Source organism: Scardinius erythrophthalmus, assembly GCF_964197995.2.
Source record: "Scardinius erythrophthalmus genome assembly, chromosome: 8".
NCBI lineage: Eukaryota > Metazoa > Chordata > Actinopteri > Cypriniformes > Leuciscidae > Scardinius > Scardinius erythrophthalmus.
In genome coordinates, this window is record NC_138228.1 from 23230074 (window position 1) to 23253273 (window position 23200).

General features: G+C 37.6%; 1 long non-coding RNA gene across 1 annotated transcript; it reads left to right on the forward strand.

Annotated features, from left to right (window-relative positions):
* The first annotated feature begins 15244 nt into the window (after nucleotides 1-15244).
* LOC308694712 lies at nucleotides 15245-19973 on the forward strand. Its single transcript, XR_014030634.1, has 4 exons — nucleotides 15245-16777; nucleotides 16870-17186; nucleotides 17272-17367; nucleotides 17444-19973. It is a non-coding gene; the product is annotated as an uncharacterized lncRNA (long non-coding RNA).
* Nucleotides 19974-23200: the final 3227 nt, after the last annotated feature.

A 23200-nucleotide genomic window follows, 5' to 3' on the forward strand; every position in this document is an offset into this window, starting at 1 on the left:
TTATGTAATGCAGCCTGACATTTATGCCATACCCTGATTCTATAAAAACTGTTGTATATGTGTTTTTCGGTGGGATTCTCAATGGAATTTGTCTGAGATCCTCCAGCCTTGCTTCTTGGGAGAGATTCCCTGAGAACTGCTCGGGAAGATCTCCCGGCCGTGATTAAAGCATTTAAAGGACAATTGCAGGTCTGTTTGTCAATTTATTCCTGCGCAGGAAGCTAGTTTAGGCAGGAAGCTAGTTTAGTTAAGAAAACTAGTTAGGAAATCGAGTCAGAAAGCTGGTGATCTATAAAGTGGGGACGTCAGGAACGAGACCCAAAAGATAGAGCCAGATAGTCAGTTACAGGTGATCTATAAAGTGGGGACGTCAGGAACGAGACCCAAAAGATAGAGCCAGGTAGTCCGGTGATCTATAAAGTGGGGACGTTTAGGACGAGACCCAAAAGATAGAGCCAGGTAATAGGTTTAGGGAAAAATATCCACGACAACGTCTCATTAGGGAAGAAAAGTCTATAGACCTTGGCTGCGTTCCAGTCCACTTTTAGACACGCACTTGCGAACTTCCCTAAGCACTTCCCCTCGGGGGAATCCCTGCCGCCATTTTGAAGTGTGTTCCACTTTGTGAAGTGGATGAGGGAAGTTTATATGGACATACCCTCGTTCCCTCGATTTTGACAGAGGGAGCGAGTCTACTTCATATGTACACTTCAGGCACCTATATGTCCCACAATGCAGTACGATTGTGACATCACCACAAATCTCGTCTAATCACCACCACAACAAACAACTCTATGATATATTATTAATTATATATATTTTTTAATTTAAAACAACCCAAATACACCTATATACATTTGGATGCTGCATTAAACAAATTCTTAAAGGGAAAAAAAATTAAATAATAAATCAGCTCCATAGCTGATTCCAAGTGACCAAGGGCTTAGGACGTTCCAATTCAGCCCATTGCAGTTTCCGCCAGTAGTGGGCACTCGTGCAACGTATGTAATGACGTACATCTGAGTGAACAAGACGGAAGGAAGTTAGCGAGTGAAGGGCATGACAATTTTGGACTGGAATGCAGCCCTTATTTACAGAAGCCCCATATTTGACTTTCAACGGGAATATAAGTAAGGCTGTAAAGGGATAGACATAAATCTCTTCAGTGGGTTGTACCGTTTTGGATTGTTCTGCTGATGAAACACTGCAAAAATATCTTTCTACTGAAAGAAATCTCAGTAGACAAAAACTCCAGACAACATGAGCTGTGAAGAATTATAAGTGATCTAGGAGCTTTTTACAGCGGATGCCATTGAAAATATGGCAAGTTTATCCCTTAAGGCGGACATACACTGTGCGATTTTCGTCCGATTTTGAGCCGAATTCTGATTCGTGCGACTCTTTTTCAGGTCGGGACGATTTTCAGCTTTGTCGTGCGTCGTTTGTCGTGCAGTGTTCGTGCAGTGTACAGGGGGAAACGAGAGGCGATTAACCTCTCACGACCGGCAATCGGATGGTCGGATGAATTTCTGGCATGTTAGAAATTTTGGTCGCTCCTCGTGACTATATCGCACAGTTGAAGCAGAGCTACAAGCCGATTGCCCTAAACTCAGTGTTTTTTCCCTCACTGCGCCTGCGCGAAAAGTTTCATCTGCAGCAAAAAAAAAAAAAAAAAAAAACGAAAAAAGGGAGATCTTTAAGTTCTGTAGTTCAAAGCTACAAATTACTGTTGCTTACCTCCAGTTCATGTTGCAAAATGGATTAACCATTACCCACTTCTTCCAAGCAACCTGCGATGTACACTTTGCCTCTTTTATTGTTAAAAAATGTATTTGAAATAAAGCTGTTTTTAATTTACATTGATGAATTATTGCAGTGTTCGGACATATTATAGACTGTTAATAATTATATGTATATAATTCATTGTAATCGACCTAAATGTTTTAGACAATTTTTAATGAGGAGAAGTAAGCTTCTATGTAATATTTTATTATTATTATTATTATTATCCTCAGAGCGCGTTGGTTATGTGGTGATGCGCTATGAAATTGTTGCATGGCAATTTAATTATAATAGCCTATCACTTTAATAATAAAAGTAGCCTAGGCCTTTCCTAATAATAATAATAATAACAATACAATAATACTAGTCTACTAATAATTTAATATATAAATTGGAAATGCTAAATCTTCTTAATATTGATAGCTGATGCTTGTTTTGACAATATCTCTGGATAGGCTACATGATATCGTCCATAGGCGCAACCCGGCACGAGGTTTATCGCGCTGATTTGCGCATATTTCACACGTATAGTGTGAGCAGTCAAGTTGCAGCTCGACGTTTGGACCGTACAGTGTGAGCACATAAATCCTGAGCTTTTTGGCTTTACATCGCATGCGATCTACTCGTTCAGTGTGAGTAGGTTCCTTGCTGAAATCGCACAGACATCGCACAGTGTATGCCCGCCTTTACAGCCTTGTTTTTATACCTGTCATGGCGCTGCTCTGAATAAGGTCTATTACAACTTCCGTTTCATGCCGAATTTAAAACTTTAAAACACCAAGGTCAATATTCCTTTGAAATACAGATATTATTCTGTGAGAAACCAGTAAGCACCAGGAGAAACAAAATTATTTAATTGATAACTGTGATTGCATTTGGATAATGGATACAGAGAGCTCCTTAATATGGACGTCATTATGCCGTATACCAAGCAGGTTACACACAAGTTAAGTGATGTTAAGTTCATTAAATGTCTCTTACAATATACATGAAGCATAGATGCCTTTTGTTTCACATTTACTCTGTATGCTTGAGAAATATTGGTTTCACTTTATTTTGATGGTCCCTTTATCACATTCTTTTGATGATAAGTAAAGTTGTACCTATGTCAACTAACTCTCATTAGTGTTAGTAGAGTATTGGTAGACTGGTAGCGTTAGAATAAGTTGACATGTACAAAGTTACTTATAGTCAGAAGAATGTCTGTTGGGGGACCATCACAGTAAAGAGTTAGCAGATATTAACCAGACAGACTAATAATTGAGAGTTGACATGTAGTTGCAGAGTTACTTATAGTCAACAGAATGTTCAAAAGGTATATCAAAATATAGTGTTACCGAAATGTTTATCTAGGATCAGTTTTACACAATGCATAGACTATAATAAAATTCTCAGAATTGCATTTTCCAATGCTAAACAGGTTGACATTCTCTTGGTCAGCGCAGTGAAAACTTCCCTCTTGGTTTGAAAGGCGATTATTTAAAGGAGTGTGAGTTTTTAGAAGAAAAAAACAGGTCATTATGCTTTAACTCTAAACAGGTGGAACTAATGCCACCGATTCCTGGGTAAGCACAAAATCCACACGCCTCACGGGACAGAGCACAACAGACATGAGATGTTCGGATTTTCTTACGAGGGGAGCTGTTTTCTGGCTGCCACATCATTATTTGAATTTCCACACCAGTCTGTTATCGTGGCATTTCAGATAAACAAAACCCACAACAGCACTTGAAAACAGAACTGTGGTTTGTCGCTGTACAAGCAAAACCAATGTGGATCAAATGTTAAACGTTTGGCTACACTAGAATAAGAATAATATATCATCAGGCATTGATTCATGATTATAATTATAAAATAAATAATAAAGGGCTTCTGATAAAGAGTAAACTAAGACAGCTCAGGTCTCCTTTATGCTAAATATCAGTTTTGGATTTCAAATATAATGAATGGGCCAGAATAAGAGGTTCTGGGATAAAAAATGTGAGAGGCTAATAATGCTCTTTTTTGCTCTTCTTCGGGCCAAATTCAATAAAACACATTACAGTGAGAGGAAGAGAAAGGCACAGAGCCAAGAAACTGTCCAGAAACTCAGACCCAACAAGAGAGTCCTGCTTCAAATATATTTGCATTTCCCAAAGGAAATAAAACTGCTTGCGAAGCATTAAAAAGATAATGTTAAAGTTTTAGATAAGTTCTGGTTTTAGTTGTTTGTTCTTTGTGTAAATGAGCCGCTTTAGTTGTACTCAACACATGTAGGCCTGGTTTCACAGACAGGGTTTAGATTAAGCCAAGATTAGGCCTTAGTTCAATTAGGACATTTAATCCTCATCCTTCCCTCACACTTTGTAACATCTTTCCCTCGCGGTTCAAAATTTCCCGAACCCCTAAAATTATACTTTTTTTTTTTTTTTTCAGAAAGCTTATTTCATGTTGATAATATTTTTCTATTTTTTGGGGGAGATTTATTTTTTTTTTTTTATCTATCAGCTCAAAATATCTTACATTGGGTATTTTTGCCGACCTCTTGTGGAAAAAAATAATATAACATGATATTTCATGACTCTAGCCCAGGGGTGGGCAAACTTTTTGGCTCAAGGGCCACACTGGGTTTTAAAGATTTGACAGAGGGCCGGCCCAGTAGCAGATTATGAAGCACGATCTCATGAAAGTGCGTATCTATACCACAAATTTTATTTCTCGTGCCATTTATATGCCAAAAATGTTTTTTTTTTTTTTTTTGTGTGTGCATGCTACACACTGTAAACCCCTTGGTTAGGATTAGGGGTGTGGAGTGCGTGCCTATTACACGCCATAAAGTGCATATCATATGCACGCGAAAACATATTATGCACTACAAATATATTCGTGGTATTCACACTTTCATAAGATCGGGCTGAGCAAACAGACAATGTTGTGGCAATGTCTGTGCGAAATTCAACAACTGAGAGACGACATTCTGACAATAAATTTTTTTATGCTAGATATCCCCCATTTACCATGTTATGTTTTGATGTTAATTTTTAAAGATGTTATATAATTATAGCCTATACTTTTTAAATATTGTTTATCCTTATTATTATTTAATGGCCTAACAGTAAATTAGAAACAAAACATCTGCAAGTGTACACTTAGAAGAGTAAAAATTACAGGTTACGTTAATTCAACTTTATTAAAACTGAATGGCAATTTGCACTTCCAAAAGTCATACATTTGTGGAAATAAACGAATATACAAATTTATTTTAAGAATAATAAAATAAAACATAAAAGGCAAAGGGAGATCAGAACATTTAATGAAAAAAAAAACGGGTTCTGTACATGGCAGACAGGGGAGCGTAGTCAAAAGCCGGACGATAAAGGTCGGTAAACGGAATCGGGCAGGATACATCCACAAATCCAGAGGAGCAAAGAAACTAAATAGCAGACAAATCAAATGAAAAACTAAGGTGTGCAAGCGGTTACCAAACATTTTTTTTTCTCATTGAGTTTCCAAAAAAGGAAAAAACATTAACGTGCAACAAGTCTATGCGCTTAAGTCGCTGTCTGTTTGGTTTCCATGGTGACGCGTCATTGCTTGTTACGTGACACACCGCAGCCACAACAGCGCTGAATGAATGATGATCTGCTTTTATGTCATTTTTCCTTTTTTACATTTGTTAGCTATGGCATGCAATATCTGATATTCCGATTGTCAAATATATGCAACGCAATATATATATATATATATATATATATATATAACGCAAAGTATTGCAAGAAAAAAGGCAAAATTAATGCGATCTTAAGACATTTTTTTTAAATACTCGGCGGGCCGGATTAAACAGCCTAACGGGCCGCATGTGGCCCGCGGTAGTTTGCCCACCCCTGCTCTAGCCACTTATAGCTCTATGTGGAGCAAATGAGCTGTTCCACTGGGTCCTAAAGTCAGTTCTTCAGTGTGCATTCAGATACTATGAAAGCTTGTTTCCGCCACAAAATAAAAAAAAAAGATAATTGCGACTTTTTATCTCACAATTGCGAGTTTACATCTCGCAATTCTGACTTTATTTCTCAGAATTGCGAGATATAAAGTCAGAATTGCGTGAAATAAAGTCAGAATTCTGAGATATAAAGTCAGAATTGCGTGATATAAAGTCAGAATTCTGAGATATAAAGTCAGAATTGTGAGATATAAAGTCGCAATTGCGTCTTATAAAGTCAGAATTCTGACTTTTTTTCTCGCAATTGCGACTTTATATCACGCAATTCTGACTTTATATCTCAGAATTCTGACTTTATATCACGCAATTCTGACTTTATAACACATAATTGCGAGTTTATATCTCGCAATTCTGACATATTTTCTCAGAATTGTGAGATATAAAGTCCAATTCTAAAGGGGGAAAAAAAGACAGACTTTTTTTTTTTTTACCTCAGAATAGTTTATATCTCACAATTCTGACTTTATAACACGCAATTGCGACTTTATATCATGCAATTCTGACTTTATATCTCCCAATTGCGTGATATAAAGTCAGAATTCTGAGATATAAAGTCAGAATTCTGAGATATAAAGTCAGAATTGCGTGATATAAAGTCGCAATTGCGAGAAAAAAAGTCAGAATTCTGACTTTATAACACGCAATTCTGACTTTATATCTCAGAATTCTGACTTTATAACACGCAATTGCGACTTTATATCATGCAATTCTGACTTTATATCTCCCAATTGCGTGATATAAAGTCAGAATTCTGAGATATAAAGTCAGAATGCTGAGATATAAAGTCAGAATTGCGTGATATAAAGTCGCAATTGCGAGAAAAAAAGTCAGAATTCTGACTTTATAACACGCAATTCTGACTTTATATCTCAGAATTCTGACTTTATAACACGCAATTGCGACTTTAAAACACGCAATTCTGACTTTATATCAGGGGTGGTAAAAGTACTCAAAAGTTATACTCAAGTAAAAGTAGATATACATAAATAAAAAATGACTCCAGTAAAAGTAGAAAGTCCTCCATTCAAACATCACTTGAGTAAAAGTACAAAAGTATCCGATTTAAAAAATACTTAAGTACCGAAAGTAAAAAGTAAATATTCAAAATTAAAATATAAATGTAAATATAAATAATTAAGCAGATTGTTTTGGGAATGATATGTAATGTTTTAATTGAACAAATGATGTGATTAGATACTGCAATTAAGAATTTGTTAGATTTGCAATCAAGAGACAATGAAGCACCTTAACGCAGTAGCCTATACATAGTTCCCACATGACGTCACAACATACGGGCATTTGCCGACCCGGCGCCATTTCTGTGGGCATGCTGTGGGCAGAACATTAGACGAAGAAGCTGAAACGAGTTAATTTCCTGATAAAAAGTGAAAATGGTCATCTCCTGCTGGGTCAATGGATGTTCAAATCGTGCCGGAGGTTCAGTTAAATTTGGATTTTACAGTATAACGTTACCCGTCATTAGACTTCATGAATGTGACAAGACGAAGCTTTTGTCAGAACAACGACGGAGGTTATGGCTGGCGAGGATAAACAGGAAAGAAACTCCCTCAGAACACGCAAGAATTTGTTGTTTTTTATTGCGAGTGTCCACATATAAGTTAACACTTTGCAGTTTGAATGATGTCCTGTATGTAGCTACAAAATGACGAGGTATTAAAAACATACAAAAACAACATTGTTTCCACTGTTCGATCGCGCCCGCGACTCTCTCTCTCACTCACACACACAGACAGACACAGACTGATGCACACACACACATTCCAGCCTTGCAATCTTAGATTATGTCCCTAAAGTACCCGCGTATAAAGTAGTTCCGCATTAACTGTTACATTAATTTGCACGCAAGTTTTATTTATTTTCATACCGTGTATATTCATATTCATGCACATATTTCCAGGCTCGGAATTGCTTACATGTGTTAAAACAACTAAGCCAATACCAGATAATGGCACACATGGATAATACAGTATTCTGAGCCAAAGCTGCAAAATCAGTGCTCAGTTTAGCGCATACGGATCAACACCATTTCTGACTGAAATTTTCGCATTGTACCTCTCTCTGTCTTGTGTTAATAGAGTGTCATTATAATCTCTGTCACTTTGTCTCTTCATGATTTTCGTAACATTATAAATAGGAAGAAATCTTTGAAATTTGCTTGTAAAACATTGTAAACACAGCAGTTTATGCCCTCAAAGATGGCGTCTCCGGGGAGGTCACGTGACATTAATTGGCCTGTGGGAACTATGTATAGGGGTTGAACTTGCAATAGACATGTTCCATATAACGTTAGTCAATATGAAATCACTTAGCTAACAGTAGTAATATCATTAACGTCAACTCACCTAAATATGTTTTCTCAGATTTGAGAGTGAAGTTTTGAATGCTGAAATTGCATTCACCCGTGGCAGGCAAAGAAGACATTTCAGCCGATAAGAATCTCCCTTGACTTCAGTGAATTCGACTATATTTCCATGAGATATGGCCATGGGTGATCCTTATCGGGAATCTCGGGATCATTGCTGGCAGCAATATGCTGCAGCTTCATCTGTTTCATCGGTCATCTTCCACTTCGCAATGGCGAACTAACTGACTGCTGCGTGAGCATAGGCTATGCCGGCAAAGAGCTCGCGGCCTCGCACGTTCTTTTTTTTTCAAAAGAAAACCCAGTTTTTCATTGGTTTGGAAAGCCAGTGTAATAAATACTTGGGAGTGGGCATGGGGAAATGTATCGGAGTAAAAAGTAAACTTTGTCTTTAATATTGTAGTGGAGTAAGAGTGAAAGTAGATGCAAATAAATCATACTCAAGTAAAGTACAGATCCCCGAAAAAAATACTTAAGTAAAGTAACGAAGTATTTTTACTTCGTTACTTACCACCACTGCTTTATATCTCGCAATTCTGAGAAATAAAGTCAGAATTGCGAGATGTAACCTCGCAATTGTGAGATAAAAAGTCGCAATTATCTTTTAAAATGTTTTATTCAGTGGCGGAAACAAGCTTCCATAAGATACAGACGTAGACATTATAAAAAAAAATTGGTAAAGTTTTAGCATTTTTAGGTTTTTCTATGTTGTGACGATGTCATAAGTTACCCCTGATTGCGGTGTATGCCCTGTGTTTGTTTGGTTTATATTTTTTGCATAAATGTTTGTTTGTTTGTTTCTAATTGTTTGATTAAATATGAGTTTGGTAACCTTTTCTAGTCTAAGGTGCACATTAAACAGATGACAAAAGACATTAAGAGTTTTATTTCTTTATTTAAAATTTACATAAACTATATTAGTTTATATCCCCATTTTCAAAACTTACCTTCTGGGTTCATGGCTGCAGCAAGGTTTCCAGGGATGGGGGTTTAAGAGGAAGTGTTCCTCATTTTATGCCATCCCAAGGAATTCTGGGTAGTGTAGGCATAGTCCATTTCCTAGTATGAGCGGGTCATTGTTTCATTTTTCATTGTTTTATTGTGTTTATTTTGATATTATGTAGAAATGTATTATTATTTGTATTTCTTTCCTTGTAAAATTTATGTTAATGTGTTTTGAATATTATTTTCATTTAAGTTTATGTATGTATTGTGTATGAGTACATATTATTTAAATTCCCTATTAATATGAAATGGTTAAACCTTTCGGTATAAAATAATTTATTTTGTCTGTTCAAGTCAGTTCTGGTGAGGGGGATTACCTTTAGTGTCTTTGTTTGATTTTTTGATTTTGATTTGGTATTCTTTTTCTGTCAATAAAAATTTTAATTGACTGCAAGCAGTGTCTCCTGCCTTTGCTCTGGACGTCTCATACAGTGCCCTCCACATTTATTGGCACCCCTGTTTAAGATGTGGTCGAGGACTTCTAAAAATTCTCCTTTTTTTTTAAACAACATAGAACCCAAATGCAAAAAAAGAGAAAAATCCAACCTTTTATTTAAGTACATTACTTTGGTGGTAAAAAACTTGAACTTGAAATCATGTGTCCCACAATTATTGGCACCCCTGATGTTAATACTTTGTACAACCCCCTTTTGCCAACAAGAAAGCCCTTAATCTCCTCCTATAACATTTCACAAGATTGGAGAACACAGAGAGGGATCTTTGACCATTCTTCTTTGCACAATCTTTCTAGATCATCCAGTGTCCTGGGTCCATTCTTATGCACTCTCCTCTTTAGCTCGCCCCACAGGTTTTCGATTGGGTTGAGGTCTGGGGACTGAGATGGCCATGGGAGGACCTTGAGTTTGTGACTGCTGAACCATTTTTGTGTAGATTTTGCCCACATGTTTTGGATCATTATCCTGCTGAAAGACCCAATGACGACCCATCTTCAGCTTTCTGGCAGAGGCCATCAGGTTTTTATTTAAAATGTCCTGGTAGTTCAAAGCGTTCATAATGCCATGCACCCTAACAAGGTTCCCAGGGCCTTTGGAAGAGAAACAGGCCCACAGCATCACAGATCCTCCACCATACTTCACGGTGGGCATGAGGTGCTTTTCGGCATACTCATCTTTTGTTTTACGCCAGACCCACTTAGAGTGTTTGTTGCCAAAAAGCTCAATCTTAGTCTCATCTGACCAAAGCACACGATCCCAGTTGAAGTCCCAGTGCCGCTTAGCAAACTCCAGATGTTTACGTTTGTGAGTGTTAGTGAGAAAAGGCTTTTTCCTTGCATGCCTCCCAAACAGCTTGTTGGCATGTAGAGAGCGTCTGATGGTTGTTTTGGAGACTTTGTGACCCCAAGATGCCACTCTTTGATGCAATTCTGTGACAGTGAGCTTAGGACTTTTTTTACTTCTCTTACCATCCTCCTCACTGTGCGTTGTGGCAAGATAAACTTGGGACCTCTTCCAGCCTTGTTTGTCACTGTTCCAGTTGTTTTAAACTTCTTAATGATTCCTCTGACTGTAGATACGGGCAAGTTAAGGCGAGTGGCTATTTTCTTGTAGCCATTGCCTGACTTATGAAGGTCGACACACATCTGCCTTACTTGAATGGTGTGTTCTCTTGTCTTTGCCATGTTGACAAATGGGTAAGAGAATTAGGCCTCTGTGTCAAGTCATATTTATACCCCAGGGAAACAGGAAGTCATGAATTATTAATTAAAAGTTCCTAGATACCCTGACCAACTTTAGCAACTACAGAAAAATATATTTAAAAAAAATCAATGACATTTTTCAGCAGAATTGTTAGGGGTGCCAATAATTGTGGGACACATGATTTCAAGTTTTTTTTCTTTCTAAATGTGTGATTTTTTATTTATTTTTTTTTACCACCAAAGTAATGTACTTAAATGAAAGGTTGGATTTTTCTCTTTTTTTGCATTTGGGTTCTATGTTGTTTAAAAAAAAGGGAGAATTTTTAGAAGTCCACGACCACATCTTAAACAGGGGTGCCAGTAATTGTGGAGGGCACTGTATGTGTACTGAAGCATTCTTCACATTTCATCCATTCCCTAGGCGGTCAAATTGACCCAGTCAGGGAAGGATTTGTTACTTTTTAAATTTCAACCACAAAACTCCTCGAATCCATTAAAAAATGTTGTGTGTATTTGTGGTTCAAGTGTGACAAAAGTCCTAGGGTCTGTCTGATGAACACTCAATTTTTTAAACATGTAAACAAAAATGAGTTTTGGTTCAAAATGACCCGAGGGAAGTTAAGTAGCTTTTTTAAACATGCCTTGGAATCTTGAGACAAAACAATGGCTCTGATCGATTTTTCAGTGAGTTGTTTCAGATTTGTCAGACAGCTCAAACATGCATTTTAGTCTGGGACTAGGTTAGAGAGAATGGAGGGTCCTTTCCATCAAACTTTTGACAGGTTTATTGCTTTATGACCCTCAAAGCCCCGCCCCTTTTGACCGTGGGAATTTTCCCACGCTAGCTCCTCCCACTTATGGGCTGTACGTACACCGTGGGAAAATCGGACTTACGCCACACCTCCTTATGGGTTGAACATCTGAAGCGTGGGAAAATTTCCCACGCTCAGTAGTTCTAAACAGTGTATAGTTAAAACTTTTTTAAGAAATGTACAATAAAAACATAGTCAGAGATGAGATCAGTGTTTTTTATTAAAGAAGACAGATGTACATTAATCACTTTTAAAAATGAATTAGTGTTATTTCAAGATGTTAAAACATTCAAACAACTTTTTTATTTACAAAAAAGATAATTTCTCTCTAAAAATAGTTATTAAAAAATGAGTTAGTGTTATTTCAAGATGTTAAAACATTAAAACAACTTTTTTCATTTACAAAAATATCATTTTTTTAAATGTTGACTTGTAAGGATTTAACTTTCACATAGTATTTTGTAAAACTTTTACAAACTAGTTTAAAAAGTCTTACGTTTCTACATACCAATTGTTAAAGGAGTCAGAGTTTAAAAGATATATAAGTGTTTCCTTGTGGTGGAGCAGAGTGGAGAACGTCCACTCACTCCGGAGGTGTGAGAGGAATGAAAGTTTGTGAAGGTAGCAGAGAGACACATGCAAGCTCCGCCCCTACCCCTTCCCACAACAGATGTCACCGTGGGAAAAAACAACAGTCCCTTCAAGCTCCCAAACAGAAAAACACGACTGGTCAGTTCATTGTCCGAAGTTAAATGAAGATAGAAAACCGGTACAACGGCTCGAAGAGACCACACCCCTTAACACACCCCTCTCAAACCTGAGAGGTCAATTTAAGGACATCCCCAAAATGACATCACGTGGGAAATCCCACTCCCTCCCACCCACCCACACCCACCCAAACTCCCACCCACCCACAGCGTCACAGTCACATGAGATGTTTAACAGTTGATTTTATTCTTTTATAAAATCTATTCCATAGGCAATATTTCACTCATCCATACATACACGCAGACACACACACACACACACACACACACACTAATTCAGATTATTTGTGACCCGATCTGGCGAAATGAGTCGGAAGTCGCAACGTTCCATTTTAAGATATGGGCCGATTATGCGGAAAAACAATGAAATAATAGATTTAAAAAAAAATATTTTTTTTTGCTAAATTTCAAAGAACAGACATTTAAAAATAATCTCCTAAAGTTTCATAGTCCAGATAATTGAGTAAAGGTATTTAAATGACTATTAAAGATTACAAAGTTTTACTAAATTCGCTGGAAATGAATAGCTTTTCTCAACTCCTCTCGTCACCTCTGAGCATTTCCCGGGAATCCCCTCAAAAGTCTCTGCTCTCCAAATATGGTGTTTCACATTGTATAGAACCAATCAAAAAGCTTAGAAATGTACACAAACGCTGATCATTTGTCAATGGGAAGCCCCGTTTCGACTGACCGGCACGCGATTGGTCCAGCCATCTTCCTGTCAGACTCGCAGTGCTCTGTGTAAACAAGCTAGCAGATCTCCTCAGAAAGATTAAATATTATTAATTTGAGAAATGTCGCTGTCAAAAGAGAGCAAAGTCACCAAAAAGTCGCCAAAAGCGTTGAACTGACTAGAGGCTTCTAACCTAAGCTCTGCTGCTGGTCATCAAGAGTGGCTAAGGCTAGTCAGTGATTTTTTTTTGGATCTGGAGACGTGTCATCCTCTGATGACAGCGACAGCGAAAGTGACAGCCCTGTGGTATTTATCGTGTATGGATGTGAGTGAGTGCAGTTATTGTGTAGTATTGAGTGTATTTATCTGCAAGGAGAATCCATTACAATGTGTTTGATTTATTTTAACCCAATATTTAACTATCTCCGTTATGAATTTGTAACACTGTTATTGTCAACTAGCCTACACAAAGACGATTGCATAGGGCCTAGACTAACATTATTTTTTCTCTGTTTCCTTCTCTCTCTCTCTCTCTCTCTCTCTCTCTCTCTCTCTCTCTCTCTCTCTCTCTTTCTCTCTCTCACACACACACACACACACACACACACACACACACACACACACACACACACACACACACACACACACACACACCCTCTCTCAAGGAAAACTGTAGCACCTCTGTTCAATCTTTCTGATTTTAGTCAATGTTTGTAAAAGTGCCTTTTAAATTATTTATTAAAATAAAAACTTTAAAATAATTTGAGCTTCAGCCTGGTTTAATAGCATATATTAATGTATCTGGTCACATTAAGCTGTGCAATAAATAGTTTATCCCTTTAAATGCAATGGATTTTGAAAGATATCAACAAAAAACGGGCAAAAAACTTTAAAAGCGATTTTCTCATGTTTTAAATTTGGAAAAAGAGGGCAGACGACCATAATTCAAATGTATATATCTTTACAACCATTCAAGGTATGACTTTGACTAGGATATCATTTGAAAGATTATGGTCTCCTCTTTCCATTAATACCAAAATCTCAATTTTGAAATTTGGGTCACTGTGACTCATTATCAGGATTTATTATGTGGGGGGGCTCTCCCTAGGGGGGTCCGGGGGTATGCCCCCCCGGGAATTTTTTTTTGAAAAATAAACTATTAAATGGCATTTTCTGGAGAGTTTTGTGCAAAAGAAATGGATAAATTGAGTCTTACATAATCTGTGAAAAACTGCAAGGTTAAGAGCATATTTGCATTGTTGTAGTATCAACAGGTATTAGGACATTTAGCATTTACATTACTGTTAATCAGCAGTGGTGGAATGAAACGAAGTACAAATAGCTTACTTCGTTTCTGTAGGCCTAAGTAGAATCAATAGTGCATACTTTTGACTTTTACTTCGTTACATTTTGCAGTAATTATTATACTTTCTACTCCACTAGATTTCTACAACGTTTCGTAACATTTTCTGATCAGTTTTTCCCCTGCCAAAACAGGGATTGAAAAAAATGTCCTGTTTTCGGTGCTGATGCGGTGGTGACGCGTTCATGTGAGGGTGGCGCTGCCAATAAAGCACATAAAAGCTGTCACAAAGAACCAGCAAAAGTAATGATTATGATTATGTAAAATATAGCAAGGAGACATTTTAATTGTTTATTAATAAACAAGTGTTTTCTGTGTCAGTGCCCTGCATAGATGAAGTTGACGATGCTATCCTCGCAATCTTCGCAGTAGTGAACGCGCCAGAGAGAAATGCACATTTCGGATTACACAAGCAGCGGTCTGATTTCTTTCGTTTTGAATTGTCATGTTTAAAAGAAGACCTTCCAAGCTTTCTATAGATATATTTATCAGGTCTGTCAGGCAAGTAGGCTCCCTTACGAGAGTCCAGTTCACTCGCCGGCGCGTCCGTGTCGTGATTATATTGTCTATATAGGCTACTAGCCTATATTTAAATGAAATATATGAAACATTGATTAAAATTAAGATACAATTAATACAAAACGAAATTCATTTTAAAGAAAGGCTTTGTGCTTTCTGTTTGAGGTCTCAGTGAAAGTTTTAAACAGTCTTTTAGTGCCGCTTTCAGCGCTCACATATGTAACATTGTTTTTTCCTCATATGCGAACATGAAAAATAAAATAAAATGAATATGTTATGTTCTGTGGAGAGCCAACCCTTCTTCATCCGGAGGGTAGTTACTGTGGTTTGCAGTGTAATTCACAGAATTACAAAAAAAATATTTCGCCACCTAAAAGTTAAAGATTTTTTGTGTCACGTCTACGGCATGTCATGTGTAGCCTATTTTCCTCATATTAAATATAAAACGCTTGATTACACATTGTATTACCTTGTTATGATATAGTGACCCATACAATGTGCCAAATATATTTTCATTACCTTGTCTTTCAATGCAGGGCACTGTTTATACAACCAACATTGTGCTGAACTTGACAAAATTGATCTGCTGCTGCAGCGGCGGCCAGCAGCTCGTTTTTTTTTTTTTCAAGGCAGTAACGTTAGAAGGTTCTGGAACTTTTGCGCGCTTCCACATCCCGTGCAACAACGGATCTCCCAGGAACATTCATTATTGCTGCGTACATTTATCCGTGTCGGAGTTCTGAGAAGTAGCCTACCTATGCGCATGGCATGCGCGAGCGGTAAGCGATCATGGTCGACTGACAACGAGATTAAGCAGCTGAACAAGACTACGGCCGTGTCACGATTGTTCTCAGCTCCGCCGAGACTAAATAGACATGCCATTTCAAAATCTTTCATTTATAATCAGAAATATGTTTTCAAAAGCATCACTTTCATCAAATTTTATGTGACATAATTTCCAATAAGCAACTGACTGCAAACGAGCAGGCTTATGTGCCGGGGCTGAGCCCCGGAGAGCCCCGGCCCAATTTAACCACTGCTCATTATGCTGGATCAGGTCACATTTCTGTATCATTTAGATAATTTTTATTTCCTTTTCTAAATGTTTTAACACAACTTGTTTTATCTGTGGTTTTTGTAAACCACTTTGAACATCGATAATGAAAATGAGGTAAATACCATGCTCTCCATTTGCCTAATTGTCACAAAATTATCGTATATTTTAAAGTGTAGACCATAGGGTTTTTTTTTTTTTTTTTTTTTTTTTTTTAAGGTTCTCTCAACTGTCACACGACACACACACACACACGGCGTCATAATGTCTACACAAGGTGTTATGGACTGTGATAACATCCTGCATATTTAATTTTTCTCTTTTTTGACGGATTTGTGTGAATTAGTTTTATTGCAGAGCTTATTTGAAGAGAGGGGGTCAAATTCGACATATGTTTTCCTACTCATACAAATCAGGTATCAGATTCCCTACCACATGTAGAGATAAAGGCTTTCTTTGAAAATGAACTAGGAAAAAAAGTGTTTTTAAAACGCGGCGTATCGTAATCTTTAAAATGAGCTAACTAGTTCATTTGTGTACCAAGTCGCGGGAGGAGACACAACATCGAGTCTGGACAATGGCTGGAAATAATCAATTCGTCTCATCCGATCAGTATCTTGATCCAGAATTAGGAGAAATTCTTAACGACCTATGTGAGTTTTTTATTTTATTTTTTATCATAAATTACAACCTACAAAATTGCAAAGATATCTCAACGAATGCTTTTATTTACAGATGACACATCATTCCCAGATGGGGTTTCGCCAAATGATTTTTTACAAGGTAAGGGATATATTTTTGTTATGTGTTTTTAATATTTACTATTTTAATATTTGTTTTAAAGAAAAAATCAACTCATAGGCCTATTTCAACAGAACTCACGGAGGATACATCGACTCATAACTCCGCCCATCCACCGGAGTCAGCTAAGCACCCATTGGCTGTTCAAACCCGTCCAATCAGATTTACGAAGACGTCACCCCAGAGACAACCCCTCTACACGAAGCCTGCGGAGGGAGAGAGAGTGCCAAGTGTCAAGTCTCACCTGTAGTCGAAGGCGAGGATTCTTTCCCTCCGTCCCCGTCTCTGGCATCGGGAATTACCGGAACGGCTAATATCGTTGGCAGTCCACACAGAGGGATAAAACGTCTTAGGGAAATTTATGGAGAAGAATTAATCTATCCGGAGATAGGTAAGGGAAAAAAGAAAACTATTTATGTCTAATTATAATTTTTATCCATTAGATTTTTTTTAAATAACATAATATTGTTTTTTAGAAGAAAACAGTGAAAGTCCATCTGTTTCATCCACAACTCAAGGAAAAAAACGATTTGGGAAATATTCTCATGAGAGTCCTAATTCTTCGGGAGAAGGTAAGATATATTTCTTGTTTCATTATATTTTATCTATATTAAATAAATCGTATAATATATATATTTTTTGTTCTAGAACAATTCCCCGACAAAAGAGAGGCCCAAGTGTTTTTTGAATCTCAACAATCCGTACTGAACACCATCAACTCTGAACGGGGAACTTCAGATAGGCCTAGTAGCGATGAAGATGAGCGGAGCTTCAGTCCTCTATTCAACGCGGGAGATCTCGCTGGCCTGAGTTACGCAACTTTACACACGGCTAACAGAAGCTTCCAGCGTGTTCTGGAAATCGCCACATTACCGCTCACTTACCACCAGACAGTGGAAATAGTTTCAGGAGCCCAGAACGGTATTGTGGACCTACTGCATAGACTCATTGATACACAGAATCAACACACCACCGATTTAAGAAGTACGGTGGAATTTTTCGCTGTTTCCCAAGACCGCGTCTTGGAAGAAAACAGACAATTGCGTAACACGGTCTTATCACTACAGCAAGACCTGGTGGAGGTGAGGAACGACCATTCCTTGCTTATTACTGTACTGTCTCTAATCTCTGAAAGGTTAAATGTTATGCAGAGACATTCGAGGGATAGACTACATGAGAATGCTTGACTAGTTTAAAAAAAAAAAAATCCATTTCACTGTTATTGTTTTCAAAATCGTATGGCTGTTATTGTTTTTTATCTACTGTGTGAGATTTTGTATTTGTGTTTTTAGTTTTTAAGATCTATTTCTCTGTTATTGTTTTTTTATCTAGGTGTGTGTGTGTGTGTGTGATTATGATTAACTGATAGTTATTATGTTTACCATTAACAACATGGTGTTCTATATTTGATGGTACGCTTCTGTTTCACACAATTTTAAAAATAAAAAAAAACATATCAAAATGTTTCCTAAAAGGCAGCGAACCGATTCAGAGTGTGATGAAATAAGACCTAGGTCTGAGAGTAACGAAAGACTCAATCTTTTAATACGTGAACAGTTAAGAGGTCTAAATAGTAATGATTTGTCTAATACGGAAAGATTGAATAATATTATAATCGACGAACACGGTTGGATAGATCCGGTCGTGGATGATGGAGATGAGAGTGCACAGATGGGTGGTGCTGTAGGGTCATCTCAAACTCGCACGGAGTTAAGTCGTGCGGAGATAGATTCTCTGATGGCTGATGGGGGTATTGTTGGGGATTTCACAATAACACCACGACCGCGTTTTAATGGCGTAGAGTTACAAAGATAAAAAAAGATTTTTTATCGAAGCGTATAACGATGCAACTGAACGTCCTCACAGTTATTTGTTAATCGATTATAAACCACACACACCTGAAAAATTCCGACTCAGAACGGATTTACTGTCAGACTATCCGGTGGTGTACGTACCGAGGTGAAAATGAGCACAAGGCTTTCCAGAAATCTCTACCTCTTAAAGCTATTATACAAGAGCTCACCCAAGCAGCGACGTGTTATTCTCCAATCGTCACTCGACGAGTTAATATTATCTCTATGTGAAGTGGCTCTCAATATTATTCATGGCAAGATCCCTCTAACTGCGAAACAGCACGGGACTTTAAAAAGAAAGAAAAATTAATTAAAGTACGTTGCAAATAAAAAGATTAATATCAGCAGGAAGAGACGTATGATTAATCAAAAAGGGGGTTTTCTGCTTCCCCTTCTTAGCGTAGCACTTCCTTTCATATCTAATCTAATAACTAGAAGTTGAATCTGGAGAGAAAAATGCAGCATACCGAAAAACTGTATCTTGTCCCAAAACAACAACTGGATAGACTAAGAACTCCGCCCCCTCGTGAGAATATCCATACGGTTGTGGAGAATGACTTGGATTCATCTATTAGAAATATACTCCAGAGGCATGATTTGAACACTTATGAAAAATCAAAGCTCTACACAAATGTTTTACAACGATTCTTATGCGTGGTAAAACAAGGTGATATGGAAAGTAACACTCTAACTCTTGCATTACCTGAACACGAGACACCTGTCACCCCCCATACCCCGGATGTTAGGGATGATGACGTCAGTGAGGACCCAATTGTCTCAGAAGTTTTAAACAATATTCCTGAGAGAAGCTTAAAAAATGTCAAATATATTATGGATAAAATGTCCAAAGCCAAACACGTGTCTTCATGGACAGATGATGGAGAATTTGTTTATAAAGGGAGAATCATTCCAGGGTCCCATATATTTGACCTGGTAAAGAGTGTAACATCACCACAAATGATGCAAGACAATCGTCGCCCTGTAGGTTGGTACGAGTTTCTGGATGCATTTGCGGGATTAAAGATTCCTTATTCGACTGTAACCAACCATAATGTAAGACGGATGATTGAATCGTTTAAAAGAAAAACACACGCGGATGACTTTGGTGCTGTACCTACGAAGTCTTTGAAAAAACGCCCCACACACACACACACGCACACAACTCTGATGAAAACGTATTTAACTCATCCAGAGTAGATGCAGACCAATGGATGAATTTTTTAACAATTATATTATCATGTATGGGATTTGTATCTGTGTTTTAGTTTTTAAAACTATGTATGTTATTGTTTTGATGTCAAATAAAAGAAAGAAAACGAGATTAGAAAGAAAGAAAGAAACTCAACTGTTTACGAGTCGTTTTTATTCATTACATATTCTTTATTTATTCGTTACACAGGTATTCATAAGACTGGAACATTTTTACCAGACTGTACACACTGGATACATTTAAATCTTTTACTAACACAGACCATGGGTTTCAATTTTTTCACAAAAAGAGACACCATAGTATCATTTCTTAATAGATTATCGTTATGGTAAAATTTCATTATATCCTCATACTCAACACCCCGTGAAATATGATACAGAAAAAAGACACAATGCTGTCCACACGTGACTGATGTAAAATCTTGGACTTGTCTGGTAGAATGATGAGCTTGTGTTGAATTGTTTTTTAGAAAGTCGAGAATGGATGGAGGAAAGAAATCTGAATCCGGAGGATTCCCAAAGCTGTCAAAAAAACATCCGACCCCGTTTCGATCCATATACATAGCTAACCAGTGGCGTCCCGGTTCGTCCGATCGATCCGTATTACAAATTAATAGAGCCGGGAGATCTGTCAGCGGTTCTTTGCAGGGTTTCCGCGGGGTCTTAAAAAGTCTAAAATTCTGAACTTTAAATTTAAGGCCTTAAAAAGTCTTAAAAACGGCCAGATTTTCATCCTAGGTCTTAAATTTCATTTAGTCAGGTCTAAAAAAGTGTTTACCCTCGGTTATTTCCAGAAACGCTGGCCGCAGAAAGTTATTACAAAGTAGCAAAAAAGTATGGAGTCGTAGCCTACAAAGCGGAGCTCTAGCAGGGGTCTCCAACACGTCGCTCGCGTGCTACCAATAGCTCGTGGCTTGATATGAGGCCGTTCACATATCGCGTCTTTTGCGCGCTCAAGTTTGATCAAATGTAGGCGCGCGGCAAGCGCTCATAATTGAAGCGACGCGCCAATTTTTTACCAGGCGCAACGAGATGAAAAAAATCTAAACTTTTCAGAATGCCGCAAACGCACCGCAGGTCATGTGACAGAAACCAACCAATCACCCCTTTCCATAACAACATTGAAAGCTCAGTCAACATGAAGGATGGGGGTGCACCCAAACACTACTAATAAATATAAGCTAATGTGTAAATGTCAGTAATTTATCTTTTTTGACTTTATTATTTAAAAATTAAACTAAAAATTATTTAAAGGCTGAAATATGAGGTTTATCTTTGTATAAAACCTTTTTTGTCAAAACTTTATTTGAACTTGTACATGTTAGTAGATAACAAGATACAGTTGCAAGACACTCTTTTAAAATCTGGCCATCACTTTTAATGGTATTTTAATGTTTACGTAAACAAAAAGTGCATATTGATGCTAATCAATTTGTTATTTGCTGTTTTTCGACATAAAACTGGTTGAATTGAGTTCATTCTGTAGTATTAATACTTTTTGAACAGGATTCTGTGATAACCGTGATAATTTTGGTCACTTTAAACATCTCATAATTTCCTCTCTAGTTATGATCAACTATGATCAACTAAAATAAACAACAATAATTGTGTTTTTACAGTATAATATGCAAAAGTACAATTTTCTATAAAAAAAATCTCCCTCTCTCTCACACACACACATCAGATAATCCTAGATAGATAGAAAGATAGATAGATAGATACTCTAATGATCCCGAGGTAACTATCTATCTAACTTGGATAATGCGTCGTGTAGGTCTTAAATTTCAATCTTTATGGTCTTAAAATGTCTTAAAAAGGTCTTAAATTTGACTGCAGAAAACCTGCAGAAACCCTGCTTTGGGAAAATGATCGCTAGCGAGTACTCCTAAAAAATGTATATTACACACGATGTTATCCATAATTTCCGTTAGCTCCACAGTATTCATTTCAAACCCTTCAGTAGTGTTCTGCCAACACCTGTCTTCGATTTGATATTTCAAGTAGAGAATCGTAGATGGCATAGATCAAAATGTTTACGGTGTTTTGTAGAGGCTCTCTAAAACGGGCTTCTAACCTAATATTTCCTGACCTAATCAGCGACACATGCTGCGAACACTCTTCGTCAGGAGTAAGATTAAAGCCAAACAGTGTGTAGCCGTTGAGAAAATCTTCCCTGTCTATAGGGAGAGCCTGATTCTTCAGATGTCTCCCCGTCGCTGTAACCAGTTGATAATATTCTCGTACTGCATTCCCTAAATTAAATTGTGGCTGAAAAGGACGATTTGGTATATGTCCACCGTCTGAGGTAAGATTTAAATATTCAAGATGAAAATGTTTGAACGAGAACGGGTTTTTTTCGTATGAGCCAGTAAAAGCATCGTTATCTGTCAGTCCAATAATAATGGATTTTGGTAGAGTACCGAGGAAGAGATTTTCGTGGTTTGAGACGCGAGCACCTGCCGGTACAGAAAAAGATTTCACACAGACTTTATCATACGGGTATTTTGCTGTGGCCGACAGTAAGGCCTGGGCGTGGCCCAGACGAAGAGAAGGGGAGACAGATACTCTTTTGATAAAAAGAGATGCGGAGATTATTTTTAGTTTATAATCGATCGCGTCCCCTCGCATAAGACAGAATGCGTCTTTTGCTCTAGTTAAACGAATACGAATATCAACTCCGTTCAAAAGTAATTTTGGCTGAAAGAATATATCGCTGTGTATCGGAGCCAGTAACTCGACAATATTGCCACCGTCAGTAAACGCAGCTCTCTTTGTCAGTCCTGCATTCGCACCTGCCGGATCCGTAGCATCCATGTGCCCGGCTGTGTCTTTGTAAAACAATCCTGCTGAAAAGTTGTTCTCTAGGGTATCTTTTCCATAATTAATAAGCATCTCCAAAATGGATCTGTAAGGATACGTGTTGGACGACTGTGATACCAACCGATCTCCTAGCGACACATCCACCTGCGAGAAAATACATGCTCCAGGATAGTTAACAAGCCCCACTGGAGCTCCCTGCGGGGGATCAGACCCATCTGGCAGCGTTATTTTAACGCGAGTATATAATAATGTGTTATTAAGATCAGTGTAATCTTCACCAGTCCCTGCAATGAAAAACTCAATCGGAGAAGCATCATTAATCGCTGACATAGGGGGGATTTCCATATAAGTGTTTTTCTCAATAGCTGTCTGAGTTAAAGGAAGGGTAAAAATATCCAGTTCGGATTTAATACATTCGTCTGACAATGCATGAATCAATGACATGATTTAGAAGATAGTGTTGCTTCGTCTTTTCAAACTTGTAGATCTTTTTACACGCTTCGTCCGGCTTCTTCCTCTCCTT